Source organism: Mirounga angustirostris, unplaced genomic scaffold, assembly GCF_029215605.1.
Source record: "Mirounga angustirostris isolate CCGP_5_RB_7025 unplaced genomic scaffold, mMirAng1.0.hap1 SCAF_5, whole genome shotgun sequence".
Lineage (NCBI taxonomy): Eukaryota > Metazoa > Chordata > Mammalia > Carnivora > Phocidae > Mirounga > Mirounga angustirostris.
The window spans coordinates 128,097,966-128,111,621 of NW_026991713.1; the positions used below are offsets into that span (position 1 = coordinate 128,097,966).

A 13,656-nucleotide genomic window follows, 5' to 3' on the forward strand; every position below is an offset into this window, starting at 1 on the left:
TGTTGCAAATATCTACATCATCTACCGTGGGAACATCTCTACAGTATTTTCAGAAAATAACTGCCTTGAAGATACGTGGAACATGAGTACTATGTTGGGGGGTGTGCGTGTTTCAATTTGCTATAACTAATACGTCACAGTAAAGGGACGATTTACATTTAACCACTTTCTGAGTGGAAAAAAATAACAGACTTGTCAGAGTAATATTTTTTCTGTTTAATAACCTATGGTTATAGTCACAAATCATAGCAATAACATGATCCCAAATCCAGCCCCACTGTTGTGAAGACAAACTATAATGGTCAAATCAACTTTTGATTTATTCACCTAAATTCTGGTCTCCTACCAATACAGTAGTAGATTGGGGTACAGTGACTGCTAAAATGTGTTTCTTTATTTGAAACTTAACTGAAGGGATAATGAGATTATGTAAAATGACATCCTGATCGCTGTAGCCAAAGAATGAAAGTGAGAATTTACCCCACTTTATTATCCTATGGCGAGAATATTATACACAAACTCAGCTCAGACACGCAGGAATACAGATCAGCAGTTAACCTCCCTCCTGACCTCAGTGGGAACTGCTCTCACCTCCTTCCCCGGGGCCCAGAAGCATAAGCCTTCTCCCCCTCGCTCATCATCTCCTTGTTGTCTGTCCCTTCAAGCAGCTCCATGAAAGCTTGGACCCTAAGGCTCCCACGGGCAGCACCTAAAATAGTGCCTGGCACATCACACAGGCAGACTGGTTCAGTAAGCCCCTGTGATTGAATGACTGAACTTGAGAGCTTCTGAGAAAGGAAATGGAGTGGATGACCTCACCCTTTCATGATGCATTCAACCGGCTTCCCTCTGCCACGGGCTCTTGGTCTAGTTCAATGTCAAGTGGCATGCCCAGACAGATTCACTTTTGTCGGTGGGTTGTCTTTGGCAGAATTCCAAAAGTCAACACAGTATAAAAAGATACATGCAGACGGAGCCATTCCTACACCTACTCCCAACCCCTACGTTCCCCACTGACTGCTACAGATCCGCGTCTGTAGTCGTTTCTCGTTTATCTTTCCAGTGTTTCCCTATGCAAATATAAGCAAATTCCCCTACATATCTCCAGATCCCCACCTTTCTTACATAAAGATACCATAGTCAATACACCAGTCTCCAGCTTGTTTCTTTCACGCGGCAATGTACCTGGACACCATTCCACATCAGAACACACATCATCACTCTCTTTTAACAACCACACGGCACCCACTGCACAAGGACGGCATCATTCAACCACTCCCTCACAGACTGCCCTACATCTGGTTGCTCCTGGTGCTCTGGTGTTACACGCAAACCTTCAATGCTGCCCTTGTGTAGGTGTCACCTAGGTATGCGTGCAGGTGTGTGTGTGGGGGGAAGACTCCCAGAACAGGACATCTGTAATGTTGGTTTACACTGTACGGTTGTTAAGAAATATTGTTAGGTGCCGTGGTGGTGATAGCTTCAATGTGCGTGTGTGTTACAGGGCACCAGAATATTTTTCCATTCTCGTCAAGGGGAGTGCTAACCTGATTCTTCACTTTCATGAAACACAGACCCTTTGAAATTTTAAATCAGTGCAGCATCCCAGTGGTAGCCGGAGTTCAGTTTCCCTATTCTACTTCCATCCATCAGTTTTCTAGGCTAACAGATTTTCCCACTAGTAACCTATTAGAGGAAAACAGGCCCTCTAAAAAAGCCTTGAAAGCCTAGTTAATATGGGTGGAATTAAATTTTTATAAGAGTATTCAGGGATTCTAAATCAGCAGCAAATACTTTCTTTTCATCACAATACCCAAAATGACATGGAAAGAAAAACATAAATGAATATTTAAAAACCTTATTCATTCCAATGCAGGGACCCCCAAAAGTAGTTGATATTCTGAGTTTTTTTAGTAATTCATGACTTTTTTTTCACAGTGACAACCTAAAATTAGAAAATGATGCCTATTTGCAGAATTAATGAAAAGGTCTTTTTCCCACCCTTCCAGAGAAGGCATGAGGAAACAACATACTTTCACATGAGAATCTCGGCTCTCAGGAAGCTGACCCTCTGACTTAGAATATTTATTACAGTCAAGGAGCACAAAAGCAGTGATCTCCTTTTGTTCCAACATATACTTTGCTAAATACAAACATACTAGACTCTATTCCCTTGTTTGATACAGTTTTGTATGATCCATTTAATATACTTCAAAACCATGTGTTATGAACAATATGATGTTCTCTCTGTATTTGTGACTATAAACCAATTCTAGGGACAGTTAGTTACCTTAATCAATAACTCACCAAGACATGTTCAAGAATGTTTTTAGCTACTTTATTCACAATAGCCTCAAACTGGAAATAATAAAATGTCTACCAAGTATAGAATGGGTATCTAAATTTCATACAATGGAACACTACAGATCAATGGGAAAAAATGAACAATTTATACAACATGAAGGAAACTCACAAAACTTACGTATGATTCCATTATATGAAATTCAAACCAGCAAAACTAATTCGTGGTGACAGAGGTCAGAACGGTGATTACCTTCGAGAAGGAAGGGCATTATTCTGACTGAGGAAAAGGGTCCCAGAGAGCTTTCAAAGGTGCTGGAAATGTTCTACATCTTGATCTAGGGGGTCCTTAGATAGGTTAAAAAATTCTGAAATTTGTTATCTTTACTATATATAAATTATATCTCAGCATCCTGAGCTGGTCCTTACTCCAGGAACAGCCAACTAGAACAGCTCCTGTTATCTATATTTGAGTAATATTAGCTCCGCTGCTGACTAGCAAAATGAATGTGAGGAATGATTTTTTTTCTTGGTGAAATCAGAGGTTAATTAGCACGATGAGCGTTAAGAATGGGGTACAGAACAGGGGCGCCTGGGTGACTCAGTCGTTAAGCGCCTGCCTTCGGCTCAGGTCATGGTCCCAGGGTCCTGGGATCGAGCCCCGCATCGGGCTCCCTGCTTCTCAGGAGGCCTGCCTCTCCCTCTCCCACTCCCCCTGCTTGTGTTCCCTCTCTCACTGTGTCTCTGTCAAATAAATAAATAAAATCTTAAAAAAAAAAAAAAAAAGAATGGGGTAAAACAGTTTAGATAGTCTCTATCCTTGAACCAACAGGGTACAAGACTCCATCCGACAAGGCCCAGGGCCTGTACCCTTAGACTTGATCCCAAAATGGTCCAGGCATTGGTTTGGAGGATTTCTGGGCTGCCTGATGCCTATCATAATGGAAATGGAATCCTGCTTTTGGAATATTGGCAACTTTGCTTCAAGAGAAGCTTTCATCCTAAGTGGTGGTCAGAGCACCTAAGAGGACACAGAGCGGGAACTTCAGGTGACAGAATGGAACGTATGGACTAGATTCTGCCTGACTGCTAATACCCATTTGTTTAAGAAGTGTCTTGATGCTGAATTTGTTCGGAAACTTGCTGTCATTTAAGCTGGTCATGAGGCTGTAAGAGAATAGCTAATCCTCGCTCAACTACAACTTTCCGGTGGCTACCATCCCCTACCCCAAAAAACTTAAGAGTATGCATGACCAGTCTGGCTTAGCCCTATTGTCAGCAAGTCTGGAGACTGTTAGAGCATGAAAATGTGCACACATGCATGTTGGAGGGTGATACGTTTCCTTATGAACAAAATGAAGAATGGAACCAGAGGTGAGAAAAGTTGTATAAATGGGTATATGACAGCACAGCAACACCCAGAGAAAGATGCCAACCAGGGGGAAGTTTCCAGCAGCACCCACAGCTCTTGGAGGCTTGTACAGAGAAATAGAAGATATGATCGTATTTGTGAATGACCCAAAATTAAACGAGATGAAAGACTCAGAATTCTAAAAGGTCTTGACAGGCTGATTTGGTAAACTCCATCTAACAATATTAAATATACAATTTAGGTGCACAAAAATTAACAACTCAGAACAAAAAGGACAAGGATCAATGACAAAATCCATTATACTCGTTACATTTAAAACTTTAGGGGTTTTGGATAACAAGTTCAGGTTCAATGTGAATTGGAAATATGTTATGGTCACCAAAAATGTAATGCATATATTACATTTAAAAAAAAAAGTTTACTTTGAAAAGATGTAATGCAAACAGATACTTGTTCATCTATGTTCATATCAGCATTAGTCACAAAAACCAAAAGGGAGAAGCAACCTAAGGGTCCACTGACAGATGAATTGGATAAACAAAATGGGACATATCCTTGGGGGCACCTGGGTATCGGTTAAGCATCTGCCTTTGGCTCTGGTCATGATCCCAGGGTCCTGGGGTTGGGCTCCCTGCTCGGCAGGGGTCTGCTTTTCCCTCTCCCTCTGCCCCTCCCCCTATTTGTGCTGTCTCTCTCTCTCTCTCTCAAATAAATAAATAAATATCTTTTTAAAAAATGGGACATATCCATACAATGGAATATTCATCTCCCTCCATGAGGGGATTGCTGGTCACCTGTGAAAGGAAAAGTCTCCCAAAACATGTTCTGCCTCAAGTCCCCAATGTCTCTACCCTGGTTCCTGGTACATCAAGTTCCCAATGTCTCTGCCCTGGTTCCTGGCACGCTCTGGGGCAAAAGGTCTGTCAGTCAGAGGAGCTGACTTCCTGGACACTCAGGGCATGGGCACCCTTTCAGAGAAGCCCGGAATTCCTCTAGGTAATAAATATTTCAGAAAGCCTTGGCTCTCCATCCCACTTCCTCTCTGCTCCCTCCCCAACACACACACACACACACACATACACACACACGCACACACATCCATCCTGAATCTCTGCCTCCCAAATGCAAACAGTTGACTGGTATATTCATTCATGCAATAAATATTCAGAGTTTAGGGGAAATTTTGAAGTTGAATTTTTTTTTAAATATTTATCTCTTCAGGGAGTGTGTATCTCATGAATGACAATATTTATTGAACAATACTATTATCAGAACTTATCTCATTTCTCTCTCTCCTAAAATAAATTAGTCTATGAAGCTGACACAGAGGGAAGGAGCCCACAAGGCACCCACAATGCTGGGGAATGCCAGGTCCCAAGAAGAAGATTACTGTAAGGGGGAAGAATCATTCACGCTCTTGGTGTCCCTTTCTCTGTGGCTGTTCCTCCCTGTGTCCCCTCCCACCTCCTCCTCCACAGGGCAGGAGGGGGGACTTGCCTGGCTGGCCGGGAGGAATGGGAAGGCTGGAAGCTCAGCCCCTTCTCCCTCTGTCCCTTGGAAACCTGCTGGAAGCCCACCTAAGGTTTTGTCACATATCACAGCCTCCAATTTAGCTTTTATCAGAAATAGTTATTACTTTGGTCTCCACCTGCCTGACCCCTCAACCCTAGTTCTCAACTGGTTCAGAGCACCGGTGGGAAGAGCATGTTCCTAATCAGCCCTCATACCTCACACACATAACAAGGTGGTCCCAGGCAGGTTTGTGGGTGGAAGGCTAAGAGGCTGGGAAGTGGCTTCACAGGGACACCTGCACGATGACAAGAATGTGCCAACAGGCCAGTGATCTCTGAGGCTGGAGGACCCAAGATCCCCTAGGCTGTCACTATAGGACTTTTTCACTCTTTCGTTCTGGAACAATGGGACTTCCCCTGGACAGGTAACCTGAGAGACCCAGCATTCAGTCTCTCTGAAGAAAATACCAGAGTCTCAGATAACAAAACAAAATGAAATCAGAAGGACTGCCCAAGTCCTCCTTGTAATTGTTAATGGCACTGAACGTTTATGGAGCACAAAAAATGTAAGCCACTCTTGGGCCTAAAACTCTTTCTGGCAAGTGCACAACCTACCTAACGCTGGGTCTGCCCAACCCAGTGTGACATGCGCTCCCCACCTGTCTTGACTGATCCCATGAGCCAAGCAATTTCCACATTTCCATCTCATCGTGCTAGAGAGCCATAGTTGATGTCTATATATTTTGGGTCCTCCTTGTCCAAGAACAAGAGAGAAATGAACAGCATTAGAGCTGCACTTGGTTAAAGGTATTAAAACATGAACACTGAGCCTTAGAGACCACTTAGTACTACCCCTCATTCCCCACACAAAGCAACTGCACTAACATAAAGTAAATGCGGTGTCCGACCTACCCATACCTGGGGAAGCCTGAACATGAACTGGATATGAGAGGATATTAAAGACATATTATTAATTGTGTTAGTTATGATAATGTTATTTTGGTTACCTGGGGAAATTTCTTTCTTTCCTTCCTTCCTTTCTTGGGGGGAATGGAGGGGACGGAAGGCCATATTATACTAGGGGTGGAATGTCAAGATATCTTTTTTTAAGTTGAGATATAATTGACATATAACACTGTGAACATTTAAGGTGTACAATGTGTTTATTTGGTGCCCCCCTAGAGTCAGCTAACGCCTCCACTGGTGTTACCATTTCTTTTTTGTGCTCAGAACATTTATGATCTAGTCTCTCAGGAACTTTCAAGTATATAATACAGTGTGTTAACTCTATTCACCATGCTGTGCATTAGATTCCCCAGAACTTATTCACCTTCTCACTGTAAGTTTGTACCCTTTGACCAAGATCTCCCCAATTCTCCCACCCTCTGTCCCTGGTAACCACCACTCTACACCCTGCGTCTACAAGTTTGGCTTTTTTAGATTCCACATGTAAGTTGTATCATACATTATTTGTCTTTCTCTGTCTGACTTATCTCACTTAACATAATGCCCTAGAGGTCCATCCATGTGGTCACATATGGCAAGATTTCCTTCTTTCTCATGGCTGAATAATATTCCATTGAACGTACAAACCACACCTTATATATCCAATCATATGTTGACACTTCGGTGGTTTCCATGTCTTGGCTATTGTGAAATTGTGCAATAAAATATCTTTAATTTACTTTAAAATATCTTAGCATTTTTTACAAATGGAGTGAATGAATGAATGAATGAATGAATGAATAGCTGGTCTGACCCAGAGGACACACAGCTAGTTAGTGGTGGGCTGGTTAATAGTCCAGCATCCTTCCTCTAATGTTTTACAAAAGACCATTTGCAAAATTTTATATCCTCTACACCAGAGCAGCTACTCAAGGTGACTGTAGCCATGTAGAGGGCCATTCAGGCTCTGCCCACTCAGCTTTGGAGGGGCCCTACAGGCTCCCAATCAGTGTGACAAACTGAGTTTGATAAAAAAAAAAAAAAAAGTTGCTAGGTTGGCCTTCTTCTCTGATCCAAACAGCCAAGTAATGGCCACATAGTCATTAAACATTTGCCTGGGTGGACATTTGTTCCAACTTTCTAAGACCACATCAGTGTACCAAGAAACTCAATTCTTTCATAATGTAATAACATGATCTAAAAGAATTAGTGTATAATCACATATAATAACCATGAACTGCTTATTAGGTACCAGGGACTATTCTAAGCATTTGACAAGAATGATCTCAGTTAATCACCACAACCTCCAAGAGATTATTGTCTCCATGATGTAGATGAAGTAGGGGCACAGAGAGTTTAAGAAACTTGCCACACCCACAGAGCCCTGAGGGACAGAGTCAGCATTTTGGATGACTCTGCCATACGTTCTCCTTAAGGCCACATACCATTTCCTCATAGTCACACCTAATGGGAGAAATGGTCCAGGGATAATTCTTTCTCATTGCTATCTTTAAAAATACTACAGAAGAATTGGGGCACCTGGATGACTCAGTCAATTAGGCGTCTGACTCTTAATTTTGGCTTAGGTCATGATCTCATGGGTCATGGGACTGAGCCCCGCTTCGGGCTCCACGCTCAGCAGAGTCTGCTTGTCCTTCTGCTGCTCTTCCCCCCACCCAACTTGCATTCTCTCTCACTCTCTCTCTATCAAATAAATAAATAAATCTTTAAAAAAAATAACTACACAAGATTAAAAAACAAAAGTAAAAGAGAAAAATTAAATCTGCCCTATAGGCCAAAAAAAAAAGTCTGACTTCAGAAAAATCTTTCACTGTGTTTTCCCCAATAAAATTCAAATTATTTACATGCTGTTTAACTCTCTTCCTCAAACAAACCTGGGCAAGAAGTCCAGGGAGCTCTGCAATTTCTCCTCTAGAAAACTACCTGGAGGCTGCCCAGTGGGCAGCAGAGGCCTCAGGCTGCCCATTCAGCCTCTCATAGTGAAGTGATAGAAAGTCACTCCCTTGAAGGGTTCTGGGTGACTTTCTGCAGAAAAATCTTCACACACACTCACAGGAAATAAAGGAGAATGCAGTCAACCTTCCAATACCTTCACTATCTCTCAGAACTGACAATAACTTTGAATGAATCAATTCCTTCTTTAATGTTGTGCCATCAAAGCGAAAATAAGACAAAAGACCAAGAAAGTCAGATTCAAACAACGAATCCTAGAAAGGGGGAGGCGTCTTAGGATGAACTGGGGAAACCCCCACCTTGGGGTGGTACTCAGCCCTGTTCCGGAGCCCCTCCCTCCATTAGTCCAATTATCCCAACAGGAATAAATGAAGGGTGGCTCCTGTCATCACAGAAGTCGGAATTCTCAACAGAAGTCAAAGTCAAATGAAGATACAGCATAGGTAGCATCTGAAGGCATGGAGGGAAGGAAAGCCTAAAAACCAGATCAACACCAACCGAGTGGTCTGATTCCGAAGGGTTCAGGGATTACTGGCATGGAGGTTGCCACAAAGGGCTTTGATTACAAGAAGAGAAAGGATTTATATCATGGTTACTATCCCTACTGGAAAAAAAGCCAAGCTTCCTCAAATATAAGCAGGCTGAATGATGAAGTTAATAATTGAGGCCAGGAAGCCATATTTCCTATTGCAATAGAAATGAATACTGCTATCTGCGAAGGACAAGAGCCTCTCCCACAGAGGAACTTCTTGTTCCTCCCCTAAATTTATTATCGTGAAAACTAGTATTTGACATTCGCTAAATGCCAACAACATGCCCATATCTGCTATTATGACTACATCATTACTTTACCTCTGAACTGACTTTCTAAACATTGTTAACTTCGTCCTGGACAACAAAAGGCAGGCATGAAGATAAGGAAGGCAATTAAGAGTTATGCTAACAATAAAAATAAAGTAGTGATAATAATTTTCTGCTTTGTCCAGGCATGGTTTATGACTTTGACATTAAAAAGACTGGGAAGCTTTTTTCTTGTTGTGACTACTGCAGACAAGGCAGATGTGGTAATTACAAATGGCTAAAGGCAAATTAGGAAAAGAAAAGATCCTGGGACAGTCTCCTGTCTAAAACTGTGTTAACAGGGCACCTGGGTGGCTCAGTTGGTTAAGCAACTGCCTTCGGCTCAGGTCATGATCCTGGAGACCCGGGATCGAGTCCTGCATCGGGCTCCCTGCTCAGCGGGGAGCCTGCTTCCCCTCTGACCCTCCCCCCTCTCATGTCTCTCTCATTCTCTCTGTCTCAAATAAATAAATAAAATCTTTTAAAAAATAAATAAATAAATAAAAATAAAATAAAACTGTGTTAACATTGTAAGACTATGCTACTTGGAATACCCAAAGGAAAATCTGTCTACTCTGCAGCCCAATTATGTCTCCCCCTTTCTGGGCCATATTTCTTGAGCTCTGCATCTCACACTCAGGACAGCGAGGCTGACATGGAAGCCAGCCGAATAACAAGAGGAAGGAAGCTGAAGGAAGGACGCCACAGGAAGCCAAAATAAAAATGGCAGAAACAGAGCTAGGTCTAACTCAACTCTGGTCATGAAGAGTTCAAACTCCCTGGGTGGTTTCATTCCAGAACTCTCATGTTGTCTCATTTTGTGTATTTTTGTCCTCCAAGTCTCCGATTCCAGGGGTATGGACGTTTCCCTGGTTGTTCTCATGCCCGACTACCTGAACACAACACACGGTTCGTGCCTCCAGGAAGGCAATTACAGTACTATATTGTAACTACTAATTCCTATGCTTGTCTGCCCCCTCTCCTGCCATTGCCGGGTCCTCAAAATGCGAGCGACATCACTCATCCACCTGGCACACAGTGGGCATCCATCATCTCTGCCCCATAAGCAGTGAGCAGATCTTATAAACAGACAATTCCTGAGAAGACTTTCTGCTCATAAATGCCCTTCCTCCTGAAGCCAAAGTTTCACTATTGAGGGTTAATGGCTTTGGCTCTGTTGTCCAGAGTCCTTAAGAAAATAGATCTCTTTGAAAGGAGTGTCCCTGTTTTCTCAACTGCTGTGAGCTAATATATAAAGGGAATAAAAGAAACTGGCTCAGAATCGAAGGGAAGTATTAGAGAAGAGAGAAATAGGGAGGAGAAGAGGAAAGAGTAAAGAACTGAGAGGAAAGGGAAAGGTGGAAAGGAGGCAAAGTCATACCCCGCCTTCCTCAGAGTTTTGCCTGGAATCTGCCATCACCACCTTCTCTCCCCACAGAACGGTGGACGCCTCCAAGTATACTCGCTTCTAAGGAGCTTCTCCTTGCAAATGAAATGGAGGGAGCAGGTTTTCACTCTTCCCAAAATGCTCAACAATGGCTGAACATTCCTTTTTGATCTTTTCCTTGTTGTAAAAGAAAACAAAGGAAGAGAAAAGGACTCCACATATAACCTTCCGCAATCTAAAAGAACAGAATGGGGGCGCCTGGGTGGCTCGGTCGTTAAGCGTCTGCCTTCGGCTCAGGTCATGATCCCAGGGTCCTGGGATTGAGCCCCACATCAGGCTCCCTGCTTGGCGGGAAGCCTGCTTCTCCCTCTCCCACTCCCCCTGCTTGTGTTCCCTCTCTCACTGTGTCTCTCTCTGTCAAATAAATAAATAAAACCTTTTTTTAAAATAAATAAATAAATAAATAAAAATAAATAAAAGAACAGAATGGGGGTGCCTGGCTGGCTCTGTTGGTGGAGCACGTGACTCTTGATCTTGGGGCTGTGAGTTCGAGCCCCACGTTGGGTGTAGAGATTACTTAAAACTAAAATCTTTAAAATAAATGAATGAAAAGGGGCACCTGGGTAGCTCAGTCATTAAGCATCTGCCTTGGGCTTGGTTCATGATCCCGGGGTCCTGGGATCGAGCACCGCATCGGGCTCCCTGCTCAGCGGGAAGCCTGCTTCTCCCTCTCCCGCTCCCCCTGCTTGTGTTCCCTCTCTCACTGTGTCTTTCTCTGTCAAATAAATAAAATCTTTAAAAAAATAAAAAAATAAAAAATCAATAAAATGAATGAATGAATGAATGAAAAGAGCAGAATGATTAGACTTTACCCATACGAAAACCCTGAAGGTGAATATTCAAGGTCTGGGATGGCAGCTACAAGGGTGACTAAAACCGGAAGGGCTTTGCAGGTCCATTTGAATTAAACTATTAGCAGAATGAAGTTCCATTTTTGTATGACATTTAAGAGGAACCAAAGTTAGTTTTTTGTTTCTTTGTTGGTTTGTTTTATTTTTTTAAGTAATCTCTACACTCAACATGGGGTTCTAATTCACGATTCTGAGATCAAGAGTCAGATGCTCTTCCAACTGAGCCAGCCAGGCGCCCCAGGAACCAAAGTTTTAAGGAAAGCAAACTACTAGTTAAGACTCCTGTGATAATTCTTTGAGCCTTTGGTTTAAATTTTATGGAGTTTTGGTCCATCCTAATTCCTTAATAAGACCTGAAGAATTATTACTTGCTGCATTTTTATGCCATCAGAGAGATACTCCTTCATAAATTTAAAAATAAGTTGTGAACTTGCATTTTTTTTTCACCTTTGTGTGCAAGAAAATTCATTTTATACAATTTCCAAACCATTCTGTGTTCTGGAGACTTTACTGAGATGGACTTTTATCAAGTGCTTCTTAGGCTATAGGGAGGTTTTCATTCCCATCTTTGAGTAGAATATATAAAGTTTAGACTGAGAGGCAAAAAAAGAGTTTGGTTCTTGTCACACAAATTAAACAAACAACAACAACAAAACATATATATGAATGAATCCAAAAGGGCCAAGAATGGCAGGAGGAAAAAAAGGTCAAGCAACAGATATACTAGTTCATAAATGCCAGGTGACCCAAAAGCAATTCTTCTAAGGAGCTGCAAGAGATTGAACCCCAGGGCAGCCCCAGCTCCACTTGTTCCCAGATTTAAAGAGATGTTTCTACCAGAAAGCAACACAAATCAGGCCACCACATTCTTTCCCATTTTTTTGAGAAAGACAAAATCTCGTCAGCGTCTCTGGTGACAAAGACACAGCAGAAGAAACAAAGTAAGTCCTCGCCCCCTTCTCAGGACTCCGGACCCATCAGATTCAAGTGCAAACCACTCAGGAGGGCAGCTCCGCAGCCTGTTCACCTAGCAGATGTTCACACTGACCATGCTAACGGAAGGGGGGAGGAAGAAAAGTAAGAGCCAATATCCACAGTCATTATCACAACGAAGCCCTAAAATGCAGGCAAATAATAAAACAGAACATTTCTGTCCTATCAATCCAATCTCCATAGCTCAACTAAATGGTGATAAAGCTTCCTGCAAACATAAAGGGATGTACATTCACAGAATAATTTTGAAAACGTGTGGCTCTTGCTCTCTGGTCTTCAGTCAATAAATGCACCATAGACGAACATTTTCAATAAATATTAAACCACAATAGACAACCATTCTGGTCTCTGAGACACACGCAGTGTTTTTACCCACAGAAAGCACCTGTTGTAATAACTTCAAAAATGAGTTGTGGAAAAGAAAAATAATTTTACCCCATGGTACACAGAACAATAGGCCTCAGACAGTCAGGCATTGGGACTGGGATAATAGCTCCTGGTAGACACAGACAAGAGTGCCTGAGATCTGTCCAGCCCAGACTACGGTCTCCCACACACCAAGAGAGCATGGCTCCATTATAATAACTGAGCGCGGAAGATGGGAAAGAATCCTGCAGCAGAAGGCTGAGGTCTTGGGAAGATACTGCAGAAAGCCAAAATCAAATAGAAGTATTATGTCTTTCTAAAAAAAAAAATATATATATATATATATATATATATATATATATAAATAACATACTGCTATCCAAGGGTGTGGTTTGTATTCGGTGTCCAAAGGCAAGCTTCTTTACTTGTTGCTATTAAACTAGTTAAAACTATTAACTATTCACTACCTGGTAGAATGGAGTCAGGCAGGAAGGAAAGAGGTAGGCTTCCTCTGTGTTATGGAGAACAAATCTAACACATCTCTACCACAATGCCTCAAACTTCAGAAGGAATGGTGAGAATTTTAAATCTCAGGGTTAATAATCCCTAGCATAAAACCAAAAATGTAGACCCACTACTCCTGGGTGAGAGGTCAGCAACTGTAGGCAAATTTCATTAAAATGTTTAACTCCAAGACGAATGAAATGAATGGAAAATAGGTCACAGCAGACAGGAATGTGCCCACAAGGAAAAGACATGCCCAGGGACTTCTCCTCACAGAATAACCTTTGCTTAGAAAACAGGCTTTTCACTCTGGAAAACAGTATGGAGGTTCCTCAAAAAGTTAAAAATAGAACTACCCTACGACCCAGTAATTGCCCTACTAGTTATTTATCCAAAGGATACAAACATAGTGATTTGAAGGGGCACCTGCACCCCAATGTTTATAGCAGCAATGTCCACAATAGCCAAACTACAGAAAGAGCCCAGATGTCCATTGACAGATGAATGGATAAAGAAGTATATACACACACACACACACACACATATAATGTA

The 13,656-nt window shown here is 42.1% G+C and overlaps 1 protein-coding gene and 1 non-coding gene across 3 annotated transcripts in view; both read right to left on the bottom strand.

The window, feature by feature from the left end:
• CAMK1D (calcium/calmodulin dependent protein kinase ID) overlaps window positions 1–13,656 on the bottom strand; it is a 425,032-nt gene that overhangs the window by 345,258 nt on the left and 66,118 nt on the right. The gene's annotated exons all lie outside the window — the stretch shown is intronic.
• LOC123845163 (U6atac minor spliceosomal RNA) lies at window positions 1,448–1,572 on the bottom strand. The gene has a single exon (XR_006790996.1). It is a non-coding gene; the product is annotated as a U6atac minor spliceosomal RNA (small nuclear RNA).